The 15,907-nt window shown below is 38.3% G+C and overlaps 1 long non-coding RNA gene across 3 annotated transcripts in view; it reads right to left on the minus strand.

The window, feature by feature from the left end:
- The window catches only part of LOC147356955 (uncharacterized), a 431,587-nt gene that overhangs the window by 33,557 nt on the left and 382,123 nt on the right, over positions 1 to 15,907 (minus strand). For 2 of the 3 annotated variants that reach the window (XR_015143679.1, XR_015143680.1), the window contains one exon: positions 6,200 to 6,974. The exons of the other annotated variant lie outside the window; for it this stretch is intronic. This is a non-coding gene — a long non-coding RNA (uncharacterized LOC147356955). Of the gene's footprint in view, positions 1 to 6,199; positions 6,975 to 15,907 lie in introns of those variants that run through there. 3 annotated transcript variants of the gene reach the window in all.

Genomic DNA, 15,907 nt, shown 5'->3' on the forward strand with positions numbered 1-15,907 from the left:
CCATATATATGCGTTAGTATACTGTATTGATGTTTTTCCTTCTGGCTTACTTCACTCTGTATAATAGGCTCCAGTTTCATCCACCTCATTAGAACTGATTCAAATGTATTCTTTTTAATGGCTGAGTAATACTCCATTGTGTATATGTACCACAGCTTGCTTATCCATTCATCTGCTGATGGACATCTAGGTTGCTTCCATGTCCTGGCTATTATAAACAGTGCTGCGATGAACATTGGGGTACACGTGTCTCTTTCCCTTCTGGTTTCCTCAGTGTGTATGCCCAGCAGTGGGATTGCTGGATCATAAGGCAGTTCTATTTCCAGTTTTTTAAGGAATCTCCACACTGTTCTCCATAGTGGGTGTAATTAAGGAAACAATTCCATTCACCATTGCAACGGAAAGAATAAAATACTTAGGAATATATCTACCTAAAGAAATTAAAGACCCATATATAGAAAACTATAAAACACTGGTGAAAGAAATCAAAGAGGACACTAATAGATGGAGAAATATACCATGTTCATGGATTGGAAGAATCAATATAGTGAAAATGAGTATACTACCCAAAGCAATCTATAGATTCAATGCAATCCCTATCAAGCTACCAACAGTATTCTTCACAGAGCTAGAACAAATAATTTCACAATTTGTATGGAAATACAAAAAACCTCGAATAGCCAAAGCGATCTTGAGAAAGAAGAATGGAACTGGAGGAATCAACCTACCTGACTTCAGGCTCTACTACAAAGCCACAGTCATCAAGACAGTATGGTACTGGAACAAAGACAGAAATATAGATCAGTGGAACAAAATAGAAAGCCCAGAGATAAATCCACGCACATATGGATACCTTATCTTTGACAAAGGAGGCAAGAATATACAATGGATTAAAGACAATCTCTTTAACAACTGGTGCTGGGAAATCTGGTCAACCACTTGTCAAAGAATGAAACTAGAACACTTTCTAACACCATACACAAAAATAAACTCAAAATGGATTAAAGATCTAAACGTAAGACCAGAAACTATAAAACTCCCAGAGGAGAACATAGGCAAAACACTCTCTGACATACATCACAGCAGGATCCTCTATGACCCACCTCCCAGAATATTGGAAATAAAAGCAAAAATAAACAAATGGGACCTAATTAACCTTAAAAGTTTCTGCACATCAAAGGAAACTATTAGCAAGGTGAAAAGACAGCCTTCAGAATGGGAGAAAATAATAGCAAATGAAGCAACGGACAAACAACTTATCTCAAAAATATGCAAGCAACTCCTACAGCTCAACTCTAGAAAAATAAATGACCCAATCAAAAAATGGGCCAAAGAACTAAATAGACATTTCTCCAAAGAAGACATACAGATGGCTAACAAACACATGAAAAGATGCTCAACATCACTCATTATCAGAGAAATGCAAATCAAAACCACTATGAGGTACCATTTCACACCAGTCAGAATGGCTGCGATCCAAAAGTCTACAAATAATAAATGCTGGAGAGGGTGTGGAGAAAAGGGAACCCTCTTACACTGTTGGTGGGAATGCAAACTAGTACAGCATTATTGTTGTTTTCTGATAAAGTAAGACTTGAGTTCTGTTAAGACATGCTAATACAAAAGAACCAGTGATAAACATACTGCATGCACAGAAGAGGAAGCATAATTAATGGGGTGATTTTCTGAGGAGAAACTAAACAAGTTGTGAGAATTTGATATTTATTTCACACATGTGACAAAATTATAATGAGTTACTAATCTGTTATTACCTCTCCCTCTCTCCTCTCATGTGTGTCTCAGTGGCTATTTTCATCTCCGACAGCCCAAAGCAGAAATAAACACTCTAAAAACCATGGCCCAAAAGGCTCTGGATGCATGCTTACGCTGCAAGATTTTTTGCTTTGCATTTTTATTTTCACAACTGTTAGACAGCCTGAGTCTGGAGAAAAGGAAAGGAAACCAGGACTTGAGAGAATCTTCTATACCAAGACTTCGGGCCATTGAAGTGATTAAAAGAAAGAAAGAAAGAAAACAATAAAAACCTTTTTTTTCTTCTCAAATTCCTGGCAAAGGAGTATAAAGAACTCAATACTTTTGAGCTAAGACCAAATATGAAACATGCTAAGCTACCATCTGCAGACCACCACCACCCAACAGGCATTACACTTTGAATCTCTTGACTAACAGGGTCAGGGAAATGGTGGGAAAGCACAATTAAGGAAAGATATTGCTCTTGACCAAGGTGAAACTGTCAGGGGTAGCACAGTGATTGAAACTGCCCACCCTGGCCAGGCACCATAGTAACCATTTGCATGAGTTGTTTTATGACAGGAGGTCCTGGTAAGTAACAGGGAACTAATAAGCCTTCACCAACCGGAAGAGTTCAGGAAACGTCAAAAGGAGACACCACATGTCTGACCACCTCCCAGAATCCTTCTCTCTGGCATCCATCTTGGCTGAACAAGGCATGCACCACTAGGAAGGACTCTGTCAGAATAATTGGCTAAAGACAACCCGGAAACTAATCCTATCACCATAAAACCGGAGAGCTATTCTCCTGGGTTCCCTTACCCTACTGCTCTCCACCTGTATGCCCTTTCCCAATAAAATCTCTTGCTTTGTCAGCACATGTGTCTCCTCAGACAATTCATTTCTAAGTGATAGACAAGAGCCTAGTTTCAGGCCCTGGAAGGGGTTCCCCTTCCTGCAACAAAACTATACCAAATCATTTGGGTTATGAGCTATGACAATGATGAGACACACCATTACCCACAAGGAGATTTAAGCAAATAAGATCTAATATAAGACTGGAGACTGCTAGATCACAGAAAAGGCAAACAAAGAAAACCCTAGGGTTTTTTGTGAAGTGAGGACATCAACATTTTTGAAAGAACTTAGTATTTCAAATACAGAACTGGAAGAATTTCTGCAGCATTGAAGGTCTTATTATGAGTCAAGACCATGAAGTTGTGGAAACTCTAACAATAATCACTAGCATGTTAGTGCAGGAGAGGAAAGGGGAGTACCAGCATAATTAAGTATTATAATACCCTACCTCTATGCTATGCTATGCTATGCTAAGTCACTTCAGTCGTGTCCGACTCTGTGCGACCCCATAGACAGCAGCCCACCAGGCTCCCCCGTCCCTGGGATTTTCCAGGCAAGAACACTGGAGTGGGTTGACATTTCCTTCTCCAATGCATGAAAGTGAAAAGAGAAAGTGAAGTTGCTCAGTTGTGTCCGACTCTTAGCGACCCCATGGATTGCAGCCTAACAGGCTCCTCCGTCCATGGGATTTTCCAAGCAAGAGTACTGGAGTGGGGTGCCATTGCCTTGACCCAAATAAGTCCTAAATAGACAACCTCAATCATCATGTCCCATTCTTTTTGTTGGAGACTGCCTTAGATAAGGCCAGAGAGATGTGAAGGAATTGAGGTGATGCAGAGTGTTGGGCATCTGAAAATGTTTCTTAATTTTTAAGAAGAGAAAAATGATGCTTGTCTTTCTGCTCTCTTTAGCTGTATCTGCAGGTGATACCTAAAACCACAGCCACTGTTTTGTGACTAGAAAAATATGCTGAAGTTGACAAAGGAAAAGGATAAATGGGGCCGTATCTTTGATGAATCACTGAGCCACTGAATTAATCAACCCTCCAGCCCCTCTTTCTTCAGATAGCTAGTTATGTGAGATAAGAGAGTCTCATTCCTTAAGCCACTTGGGCTTTTCATTTTCTCATAGAGGAAAACATCCTAGAAAAGTCATTTTTCCAACTTTTTTTTTTTTCACCATGGCTTTAAAACACTATGACTAAAAACACTATTATGTAAGGAGATTAAAACATCATCTCTGGCTATGATTTAAGCACTCCATGTTTTTAGAGAACTTTATTGTGAATTTATTAGCAACTCTTCCAAACAGAGGTATGATAAGGTCAATGTTCTCATAATTTTAACTACTAAAAAGCCAAGATGAAGAGAGATAAATGGTTGATTTCAAGTGGCCCAGCACATCTGTGGAGTAATTTTCAACTCCCAGGCAAGAACTCTTCAGAACCGAGCTGCCTTGTCTCTTTTTCTTGCTCTAGTTCACCTGAATGTTAATGGCCATGCAGCAGACAATGTGTCTCCTCCAACAATTAGTAATTTGGGCTAAAATCAAAAAGGTGATGAAATCACTTTTATAATTCAGTGTTTCTCTAGGCTGAACACTCTGAGGAATCAGCCAGTGCCTTAGTCTGGGTGAGCTTAATGCCCCTGTTTAACATTTATATGATTCTAATTACTGGAACACCCCCACCCCCATCCCACCCCTGCCTCGCACTTCTGTTGACATTTTGACTTGAGTTTAAGTGGGTCTGTAAGGGATTATTTCAGCTCTGATGAAAAGACAAAGAATTCTGCTAACTGTAGAGGTATTTTAAATATACTTTTAGCATTGTACTCTCTTAATACCTTCAATGCTTTCATTAAAAAAAAATTCCAAAAGATTCTGTAAATAATCTTTTTTATGTTTGTTAATACTGCATAAAAACAGGTTATGCAATTTTATCTTTAGGTTATCCCCTCATGCATTAAATTATTTCTTTTTAGTTCCTCTCTAATATTTTGATATTTCTGTCATTTTATTCTGTCATCCTTACCTACTTCATTTTTTTCGTTTGTAATTTATTCTTATTTTCACAAATTATGGACCAAGCAGAACCCTTTAGCCTCCTCCCCCTCATCCCAAGTACAAACCAAACAGTTAATGGTTAGGACGGTATAGTCACAGACTCAGTGTCCAGTGCACATTACTGAGTCATTTTACTGATGCTCTAACTGCCATGGGGGGTGGGGTGGGAACTGACTGCATGATGACCAGACTGTAGCCCTGACATGCTGCTAAGTCACTTCAGTCGTGTTCGACTCTGTGCAACCCCACAGACGGCAGCCCACCAGGCTCCCCATTCCCTGGGATTCTCCAGGCAAGAACACTGGAGTGGGTTACCATTTCCTTCTCCAATGCATGAAAGTGAAAAGTGAAAGGGAAGTCGCTCAGTTGTGTCCGACCCTCAGCGACCCCATGGACTGCAGCCTTCATAAACTGCTCCAATTTGAGCAATACTTAATCTATGGCTAGCACCAGTTCTAAGAACTGGTGCAAAAGAATGGGATTAGTATTACTGCTGATAATAATATGCATCTTTAATGCCCATTTCTATCCCTATCAGAGCTTCAAAGAACCTAATGATAGGAATGAGATCACTAGTCAATGTAACCGAACTCCTGAGTTATGCTCTCCTGAACGCACACCATGCCTTGTCTAACATGAGGATCCTTTTTCTAGATAAAAACAAGTTAAAATGAAGAATTAAAGAATGATTAGCTCTCTCTCCCCAAAGGCCTCCTAAGGAATCCTGCAGGCAGATCATACACGTAAGATAATTACCTGAAGAAACAGTCAGCCAGTCTGCTCTCTGCTCACAAGGGAGGACTGGGCAGAACCCAACCTCCTGCCTCAATGATTCACTGAGATTCTTCCTCCCATACTTCCCTCTAAGAGCAGAATCATCAGAGCTGGTCTCTGGACACAAGTCCACCTTCTCCCCAGATTGCCAGCTTTTATGATTAAAGCACTTTTTCTTTCTACTGACCCTTGTTTCTTGAATGAGTGGCTTCTGAGCTCAAATAGCCAAACCTAGGTTTGGCAACAATTACATCATGATAAAACTTAATAAAGCTTTCTTACTTTATTAAGTAAGAATAAAGTAAGTAAGAAATAGTGAAATATTTCTCTAACAATTTATAAGTTAAACAAATGCATATCACAATAGACTTTTGTTGCTGTTTAAATAGGGTATTTTTATGATTTCAGTACTATACAAATTTAAGACCACACTCAGAAATACGTTTAGGGACTAGCCTTACAAAAGACTAGGAGTGAGTAGTAAAAAACCAAAACAAAAAAAGCCCATGCAGGATTGCTATGTAGTAATAAGGATCCCTCCATGCTTTTCAGGTAATCAGCTTTGGGGAAGAGTTCATCACTGATCAATCTTTGGCTACTTTAAATGGATTCAACTAATTTAAATACTCAGTTTAAATCCAAATTATGAAAACTCCATTAGAAGTACTGCTAGTTAATGTTTATTTTCACCAATAAGCATTTAAAGTAAAAATCAAATTGTAAACATTTTAAAGTAATCTCCAGTAACACATTAAATAAATTATTTTTAATTGACTAAAAAAATGGGATAGAGAGGATTATCCTGATAGAGATTGGGTTAAATACATCACTTTAGCTCTGCAAAAATTACAAATGCATCAAGAATATCTAAAAAGAATACGGTACAAACTGATCTCCAGAGTCTACATTTGCTATTATGAAAAAAAACGGAAGAATTCATTGTTAATTTGAGCCCACATCTACATTTTAAAGCAAACTAAGCCCAAATAACCCACTAGAAATTTATCTTTTTCTGAAGTAATTCAGATGATGAGGGGATTCCACGAAATATATTGTGTGATTGTTTTATTATTTATTTTTATCTACTGGTAGTAAAAATATCTAGAGTTAGTTTAATTATCTGAGTACAGTCTTGTGATTAGTCTTTTGCCTAAATCTCTCATTCCTTCTGTGATTTTAAATTTCAACAGGATAGTATTATGTATTTTCAGTTTTTCTGTATACAGCTTAGTTTCTTTTTGAGAATCAGTTCAGTTCAGTCACTCAGTCATGTCCTACTCTTTGCAAGCCCATGGACTGCAGCACGCCAGGCTTCCCTGTTCATCATCAACTCCCAGAGCATGCTCAAACTCATGTCCATCAAGTCGGTGATGCCATCCAACCATCTCATCCTCTGTTGTCCCCTTCTTCTCCTGCCTTCAAACTTTTCCAGCATCAGGATCTTTTCCAATGAGTCAGTTCCTTGCATCAAGTGGCCAAAGTACTGGAGTTTCAGCTTCAGCATCAGTCCTTCCCATATATTGCAGCTATAATTGGATTTACAGGTTATATTTTAATAAGAAGCATCAGTACATTGTAATTATAATTCGAGGACAGTTATTATTTTTCTACAACTGTAAATATAATTTGAGACAATTATTACATCAGTTTTTCAATTTTTATAAACTCCTATATGGCCCAAAATTTTACATGAAGATGGTGCTCAATAAATGCTTACTATACAAATTAAAAAAAATAATTATAGTTCTTTTTGATTAAATAAATGTGCACTTTAGGAGAACTTGTTTTTGAACAGTAGCACATTAAAGAGAAAATTTGTTTTGAATTCAGACAAGCCCTGGCAGAATCATGTTTGCCAATTGTCATCTATATGATCTTAGGCGAGTTGTTATCACCTCTATGAACTCAGTGCTCTCATTTATAAAACAGGATGCATTTTTCTGTAGTGCTGTTAAATCACTGCTGCTGCTGCTAAGTCGCTTCAGTCGTGTCCAACTCTGTGCGACCCCATAGACCGCAGCCCACCAGGCTCCCCCGTCCCTTGGATTCTCCAGGCAAGAACACTGGAGTGGGTTGCCATTTCCTTCTCCAATGCATGAAAGTGAAAAGTGAAAGGGAAGTCTCTCAGTCGTGTCCGACGCTCAGCAACCCCATGGACTGCAGCCTTCCAGGCTCCTCCATCCATGGGATTTTCCAGGCAAGAGTACTGGAGTGGGGTGCCATTGCCTTCTCCGGTTAAATCACTAATGAACATGTATATAGAGCATCTAATGCATGTCCAGGACATGGTAGACACTCATCAAATAGTAGCAATTTTGTTTATTGTTTATTATTTTTATTTTTTAACTTTCTGAAAATATAGGATTTTATAATATTCAAGCTTGATATATGACAGGCAAATTTTCATAATAGGTAAGATTAATTTTTGGCCTCTTGGGATACTCCTTTACTTCTTCTATACCCTTTTTACTTCTTCCTGCCAGTAATCAATAAACTGATGTTAGTGTACTGTTGGCAGTGTGGCTAGTCTAACACGCGTGGATTTTCCCAGCCTCCATACCAAATTTGTTTCAATGACTCCATATTCATGTTTCATCTCCTCTCTCCTTTAAGTTGGGTCCAAATTCAAGACATTTATGCATTTCGAAGGCATCACGGGGAAACTGGAACATTTGACTTTTTGATGCATTTGTCCTTGCTGGCATCCATTGAAACATCAAGTTTCTTATCTCATCTTTTGACACTTGAAATTAAAGAATTCCCTTTTTATAACTTTTTGTTGCTGTGACATAATTTTCTAAGAGTACTGGCCACAAAGGACCTGGCTGGGATGGAAGTGTGTATATGTAAAAAAAAAAAAAAAAAAATACTGAAAAATAAAAGTTAATACTTCAAATATATTAAACTGCTATATATATTTAAAAAAACAAGGAATATTCAAAAAACAATGAATAATATGTTGTTATTAGCTGAAGGAGAATCTTAGAATCAGAGAAGAGTCTCCTACTGGTACAGGAACTAAAATCAGACTTTGATACATCAAAGTCAAGTCAGGAAAGAACTCAGCAGTTTGAAGGGCTCGGCTATGTCACTGTTGCCTGGTAACCAAGGGCAAGAATGAGGTCACACAATATCCTGACCAAGCAGCATCTGTTACAAAATGAGGGACAGGTTTTATCCAGCTCTGAAGCAAAAATGGGTAAAGAGGAAAAAAAAAAAATTAAGAAAAGCTCTTCCTGGAAACAAAACATCACCTGAAAAATGTATAATTTTTACTTTTGTATTGCTTACATATCATTTGTAGTGTTAATAACACAAATTTAACCAAGGAAATTTGAAGATAAAATTGGCTTTATTAAATGACTGAGGAATTAGCATTCTATCTAGCAACTAAAAGGGTTCTTGAGGGGTTGTAGGAAATGGAAAGGTTCATATGCAAGAAGATAGGGCAAGAAGGTATTAATAAAAAGAAAACAGGCAACTTTTGAGCCAGGGAAACTTCTTTTTAGGGGGAAAAGAATCACAGAATTTTATCATGAAGATTGCCTCTTCTTCCTCTGGGTGGATGAGGAGGGCTTACATGACAGATTATCTCACTGGTGTTGACCAGAAACTTTCAGTCTGGTTAATTAAAATTATATTTCTGGGAAAGACAGAAACTGCAATTAGATCAGGTGTTAAAGCTAGGATTTGTACCATTGGCTTTAGCATGAGTGACATCATTTTGGGTCTGTAGCTTTATTTTCGGAAAAGGCAACGGCACCCCACTCTAGTACTCTTGCCTGGAAAATCCCATGGACAGAGGAGTCTGGTGGGCTGCAGTCCATGGGGTCACGACTGAGCAACTTCACTTTCACTTTTCACTTTCATGCATTGGAGAAGGAAATGGCAACCCACTCCAGTGTTCTTGCCTGGAGAATCCCAGGGACGGTGGAGCTGCCGTCTATGGGGACGCACAGAGTCGGACACGACTGAAGCGACTTAGCAGCAGTAGCAGCAGCAGCTTTATTTTAACAGTAGCTTAGTGAAGACACATTAGGTGATGAGTATATATTATGTAGTTTAATCTATTGGGGATATATATTATTCTTAAGTCATACTATTGTGAGTTTTTTAAATAAAATTACAATATAAAGTTTTATTTCTAGAATCTCAAAAGACACTGAGGCAAAAGTTAACACCAGGATTTAAACAAATTCTTTAATAAAACAACCACAAATACAGAAGTTAAAATAGACTGCTATTTATTTTTATCCAGTTCTGATCCCAAAAGTCACACTTTGCTACTGATGGTCCTGCTGTAAAATGAAGCATGGGTCATCAGGAAACTTAGGAATCTAGAGGGGGGAAAAAGTGCGGAACCAGGAAGGGGTAGGAGATGACGACTTAGGATAGACATTGTAACAACAAATCCTATCTAAACATAGCCAATTAATCTGATTAAGAACTAGGTATCACAGCCACTATGGAGAACAGTGTGGAGATTCCTTAAAAAACTGGAAATAGAACTTCCTTATGATCCAGCAATCCCACTGCTGGGCATACACACTGAGGAAACCAGAAGGGAAAGAGACACGTGTACCCCAATGTTCATCACAGCACTGTTTATAATAGCCAGGACATGGAAGCAACCTAGATGCCCATCAGCAGATGAATGGATAAGAAAGCTGTGGTACATATACACAATGGAGTATTACTCAGCCATTAAAAAGAATACATTTGAATCAGTTCTAATGAGATGGATGAAACTGGAACCTATTATACAGAGTGAAGTAAGCCAGAAAGAAAAACACCAATACAGTATACTAATGCATATATATGGAATTTAGAAAGATGGTAACAATAACCCTGTGTATGAGACAACAAAAGAGACACTGATGTATAAAACAGTCTTATGGACTCTGTGGGAGAGGGAGAGGGTGGGAAGATTTGGGAGAATGGCATTGAAACATGTATAATATCATGTATGAAACGAGTCGCCAGTCTAGGTTCGATGCACGATACTGGATGCTTGGGGCTGGTGCACTGGGATGACCCAGAGGGAGGGTATGGGGAGGGAGGAGGGAGGAGGGTTCAGGATGGGGAATACAGGTATACCTGTGGCAGATTCATTTTGATATTTGGCAAAACTAATACAATATTGTAAAGTTTAAAAATAAAATAAAATTTAAAAAAAATAAAATAAATATCACAACCAAAAAAAAAAAAGAAGAACTAGGTATCAGAGTTCCATCAGAAAAGCAAACACAGAAAAAGTGATCTGAATACTGATATACAATATTATAGGAGTTAGACCACAAGACATTGTGAGCTGGTAGATCAATCTATGCAGGTTACTGTCTGTTGCTCTGGCTATAAGTCAGACAGACTAGCAGCTAGGAAATAAACTGGAAAAGCTAAGACCTGCAGGAACAAATCAGAATCCATCAGGAACACACAAGGACAAAGCAGAATTTATGGCATCTCTCACCATCTACAACCCCGATGCCATGATGGCTGCAGGAGAGCAAGGTACTTGGCTCTGTGCTTGGCCTGTAACTCAAGGAAGCAGGAGATGTGGGAGCAGAAGAGACTGAGGGTACCCTGTCACCCCACTCTATCAACATGAGCTAGGAGAACAGAAACAGATAAACGAGTTTCCACACTGGGGACCTACATCAATCTTCAGAGCTTAAGATCTGCCTCCCAGATCTTGTATAAAATGTCTTGTGCCCAGTGCCCACAGGGAAGGGAATTCTGGAAAATGTACTTCCAGCTTAGGTAAGCAGGCACAGGAAAGAGTAACCACAAATAATTAACAGTGAAGAGCTACTTTAATTATGAATAAGTATAATTTATAACTTGTTCTGAATCATTTTGATATTTTTAAACTATTAAAAAGTTAGTTTATTTCATAATGCGAATAACACCAATGGTAGATTGTATAATAGCAAGGCATATGCCCAGGACACCAGAAATATCGAGGGACCAAAATTAATTATTTTGAATCAGTGTGAAATAATTTGATATTTCTACATATGTGACAGACATTTGGATATTGCTACTGTTATTTTATAGTTTGGTTTTGTTTTATGTAGAGCTGTTTATTACTGAATGGACAGTAGGTACATATCATAATATTAGTTCTTAAGATCTCCAAAGGATTTAAACTAGTCTTGAGTTCCACAACTGTCAAACAATAACTGGGCTGTTTACATAAATTCCCAAAACAAACAAGTCCTTTTAGGATATAAAAGGTAAATTTTTAACAGACTAAGTCCAACTAACGCTTTATGTCATCTTCTTGGTAGTGCATCTGAAATACCCACTCAGCGGTGCTCCATGTAAAGTGAAGTCTCAATAGGCGCCATTCTCTAAGTGTGCTGAATTTTTCATATATTTAATAGAACTTATGATTTACTTTGTATTACTCAGTAACAAAGCATATCAAGACGAACTTCTATAGAAAATGCAAAGTTTATTGATACTTTTTAATTTATAAGTAAATAAAACTAAGTGGTAAAATGCCATTTATCACAATTGCATTCAAATCTCAAAACTGAATTGTAAAAATTTAAAAAGATTTCAAATCCCTCACATACATATTTTCCTTTCTTTTGTGTTGTGCGTCCTCACAGAAACTGACGGTAATTCTACATAAGAAACTGAAAGAACTCCTAGACTAAGATTGTCAAACAAAATACAGGACAACCAGTTAAATTTAACTTTCATATAAATGATACTTTTTTTAGTGTAAATACTGTAGGGGCCATCAGTTCAGTCCAGTTCAGTCGCTCAGTCATGTCCAACTCTTTGCGACCCCACGAATCACAGCACACCAGGCCTCCCTGTCCATCACCAACTCCCGGAGTTCACCCAGACTCACATCCATTGAGTCAGTGATGCCATCCAGCCATCTCATCCTCTGTCGTCCCCTTCTCCTCCTGCCCCCAATCCCTACCAGCCTCAGAGTCTTTTCCAATGAGTCAACTCTTCGCATGAGGTGGCCAAAGTACTGGAGTTTCAGCTTTAGCATCATTCCTTCCAAAGAAATCCCAGGGCTGATCTCCTTCAGAATGGACTGGTTGGATCTCCTTGCAGTCCAAGGGACTCTCAAGAGTCTTCTCCAACACCACAGTTCAAAAGCATCAATTCTTTGGCGCTCAGCCTTCTTCAGAGTCCAACACTCACATCCATACATGACCACAGGAAAAACCATAGCCTTAACTTAGACGGATCTTTGTTGGCAAAGTAATGTCTCTGCTTTTGAATATGCTATCTAGGTTGGTCATAACTTTCCTTCCAAGGAGTAAGCGTCTTTTCATTTCATGGCTGCATTCACCATCTGCAGTGATTTTGGAGCCCAGAAAAATAAACTCTGGCACTGTTTCCACTGTTTCCCCATCTATTTCCCATGAAGTGATGGGACCAGATGCCATGATCTTCCTTTTCTGAATGTTGAGTTTTAAGCCAACTTTTTCACTCTCCACTTTCACTTTCATCAAGAGGCTTTTGAGTTCCTCTTCACTTTCTGCCATAAGGGTGGTGTCATCTGCATATCTGAGGTTATTGATATTTCTCCTGGCAATCTTGATTCCAGCTTGTGTTTCTTCCAGTCCAGCATTTCTCATGATGTACTCTGCATGTAAGTTAAATAAACAGGGTGACAATATATAGCCTTGACGAACTCCTTTTTCCTATCTGGAACCAGTCTGTTGTTCCATGTCCAGTTCTAACTGTGGCTTCCTGACCTGCATACAGGTTTCTCAAGCAGTAGGTCAGGTGGTCTGGTATTCCCATCTCTTTCAGAATTTTTCACAGTTTATTGTGATCCACACAGTCAAAGGCTTTGGCATAGTCAATAAAGCAGAAATAGATGTTTTTCTGGAACTCTCTTGCTTTTTCAATAATACTAAAAAAATAAAGTATATCTGTTATCAGAAATTCAAATTGAACTGGGTGCCCTCTATTTTCATTTATCTGGCAACTCTACCCTACGCATATGGTAGAAAACTAATATGCAAAAAGTTTACCTGAAATGTATGAATGATTTGTACAGGGGATTATCAGAACAGCTGTCAGAAGGCTGGAAAGAAATCTTCTTGGAGGTCATGTGCAAGTGTTCATGATGGGAAAAAGTCTCCTGCCTCCTCCCCATCTCTGCTCCATCCCAGAGAACATATTGTCTTCCAGCCATTTTAGCCAGAGGGGCCTGCCTGAGTCAGTAAAAATGAATTAAATTGACTGTGTAGCTCCCCTATCCCCCAAGACAGTGTTTATCATTGTTATCATTTTCCCATTTCCTCTCAGTGCTTCTTGGTAACAATCTCTGCTGCTAATGTCAACAAGGAACAGAAAAGATTTTACTGTCATAAAGTGCTTCTAACATTTATTACACTCCATGGCCATGCAACTAGCTTAAAAAGTAACCTTTCAAACCACCATGAGAGGAAAGCAGGGCTGTTGATACCCCTGAAGACAAAAATAGAATGCTAAAACTTCAACTGATCCCATTCTGATTCTTTCAACAGCTTCTTTCCTCTTTCAGAGTTTTGAAAACTTACATTTAAAGAAGTCTCCAAGACAGGGACTGGACAAAGACTTAAGACAAAGCAAGTCTATTCTACAAAACAGAAGAATAAAAAAATAAGAAACAAATATCAAACAAATAAGTTGCTTTTAAGCACTGTCCCCTCTCCATGCCCTGTAAATAATTAATCATAAAATACATGAAATGAAAGCTACCTTCATTATGCCAAAGGTCTATTTTCCATTTTTTTTAGTGATTTTTCCAACTATATTGTGTCTACACCAATACTTTTAATAATAGAAAGATGAAACTAGGAGATTTTAGGATAAAATAAGTATAATATAGCTGTTAGAAGAACAGCTTTTATAATTAGATAGCTTGAAATAAAATATGGATTATGCTTCTTTCTAGCTAGAAGATGATCAGATAAGCTACTTAGCCTTCTGAAGCTCTAGTCTGCTTTCCATTTGTAAATTGGTGTTATTAATGATACCTTTTTTACAGGGATCTGTGTAATTATTAGGTGAGATAATGTTTATAAAGTTCTTAGAAGAGAATCCACCAAATAATTTGCTCTAAAATAAGTATTGCTTATGATACACCTCATTATTTTCTGATAATTTCATTTTATAAAGTGTCACAAAGAAGCACATAAAGTTTTGTTTTGAATCTGGTTAAAGGCTTCTCTCGTGATTCATATGGTAAAGAATCCACCTACAATGTGGGAGACCTAGGTTCTATCCCTGGGTTGGGATGGAGATCCCCTTGGAGGAGGGCATGGCACCCTACTCCAATATTCTTGCCAAGAAAATGGTGGGCTACAGTCCATGGGGTCACAAAGAGTTGGACACGACTGAGCAGCTGAGCACAAGTGATGTTGAAGGAACACTGAACTTAAGGATGGGGAATGCACAGAGGAAAAAGATTGGTTCATTCATTCATTCATTCAACAAAACGATATTGAGTACCTACCAGGTACCAAGTACCATAGGAGACAAAGGTTACAGAGCAGAATAAAAATTCCCTTTCCTCAGAGACCACACAATCTAATGAAGGAGGCAGCTGGTGTGCAAGACACTTCTAGTGTGTTGACTGCAGTGATGTGAACACTCCTAGAGAGAAAGGCACTTACCAAGGCCAGGGGTGAACAGAGAGGAGTCATCCTTGAGGACAAATGTTTCTGTTTGATCATGAAAGACAGATGTAAATTAATCAGATAACAACAGGAGGATAATTTAAATGTAGATTACAGGAGCTACAAGAGCCACAGGGAGTTTTAATATGAAGTTTAAAACAGGAGCGTGTCAGGACACTAACTACAGTGGAAGGTCTCATACAGAAGAGTTAGGTGTTTAGATTTTTACCATGAAAGTAGGAAGGGACTCTGGGAGGATTTTAATCAAGGTAGAGATATAATCAGAGTTTTCCTATTTAAAAGATCACCCTTTCAGAAGCATGAAAAGATTATACTGGAGGGAAATGTGTACAGAAGCAAGAAGATCACATCTGCTGTAGCAATCAAGGTGAGATTTTGATTAAGAAAATGGAAATTACAGTAGAAATAGAGAGGAAGGAAAGGAATCAAGAAACATTCAGGGGAAGAATTAGAAGTCTTAGCACTGAGGGAAAGGGATAATCCTCAGTGACTCCTAATGTCTGCTACAGGACCGCAAGTGAGAGTGTGTTGGCTGGAAGAAGGGCAGGACATTAAGCTTCTTTAGTCACTGAGTAATTGACTACATCAGCCAGATAACCTATCTGAAGCAGTTTAACTGATATTAGAACAATACCATTTTAACATGTCCTTACATTACAAGCTTTAAATTTTTTCCAAAAGTATACAAGCAGTGTATTCTGGTTTTAAAGAGAAAGTGAAAGTCACTCAATCGTGTCAGACTCTTTTCGATCCCATGGACTATACAGTCCATTGAATTCTCCAGGCCAGAATAC

The sequence above is a fragment of the Bos grunniens genome, chromosome 16 (assembly GCF_055505025.1).
Source record: "Bos grunniens cultivar Pamir isolate PY7600 chromosome 16, Bosgru_T2T1.0, whole genome shotgun sequence".
Lineage (NCBI taxonomy): Eukaryota > Metazoa > Chordata > Mammalia > Artiodactyla > Bovidae > Bos > Bos grunniens.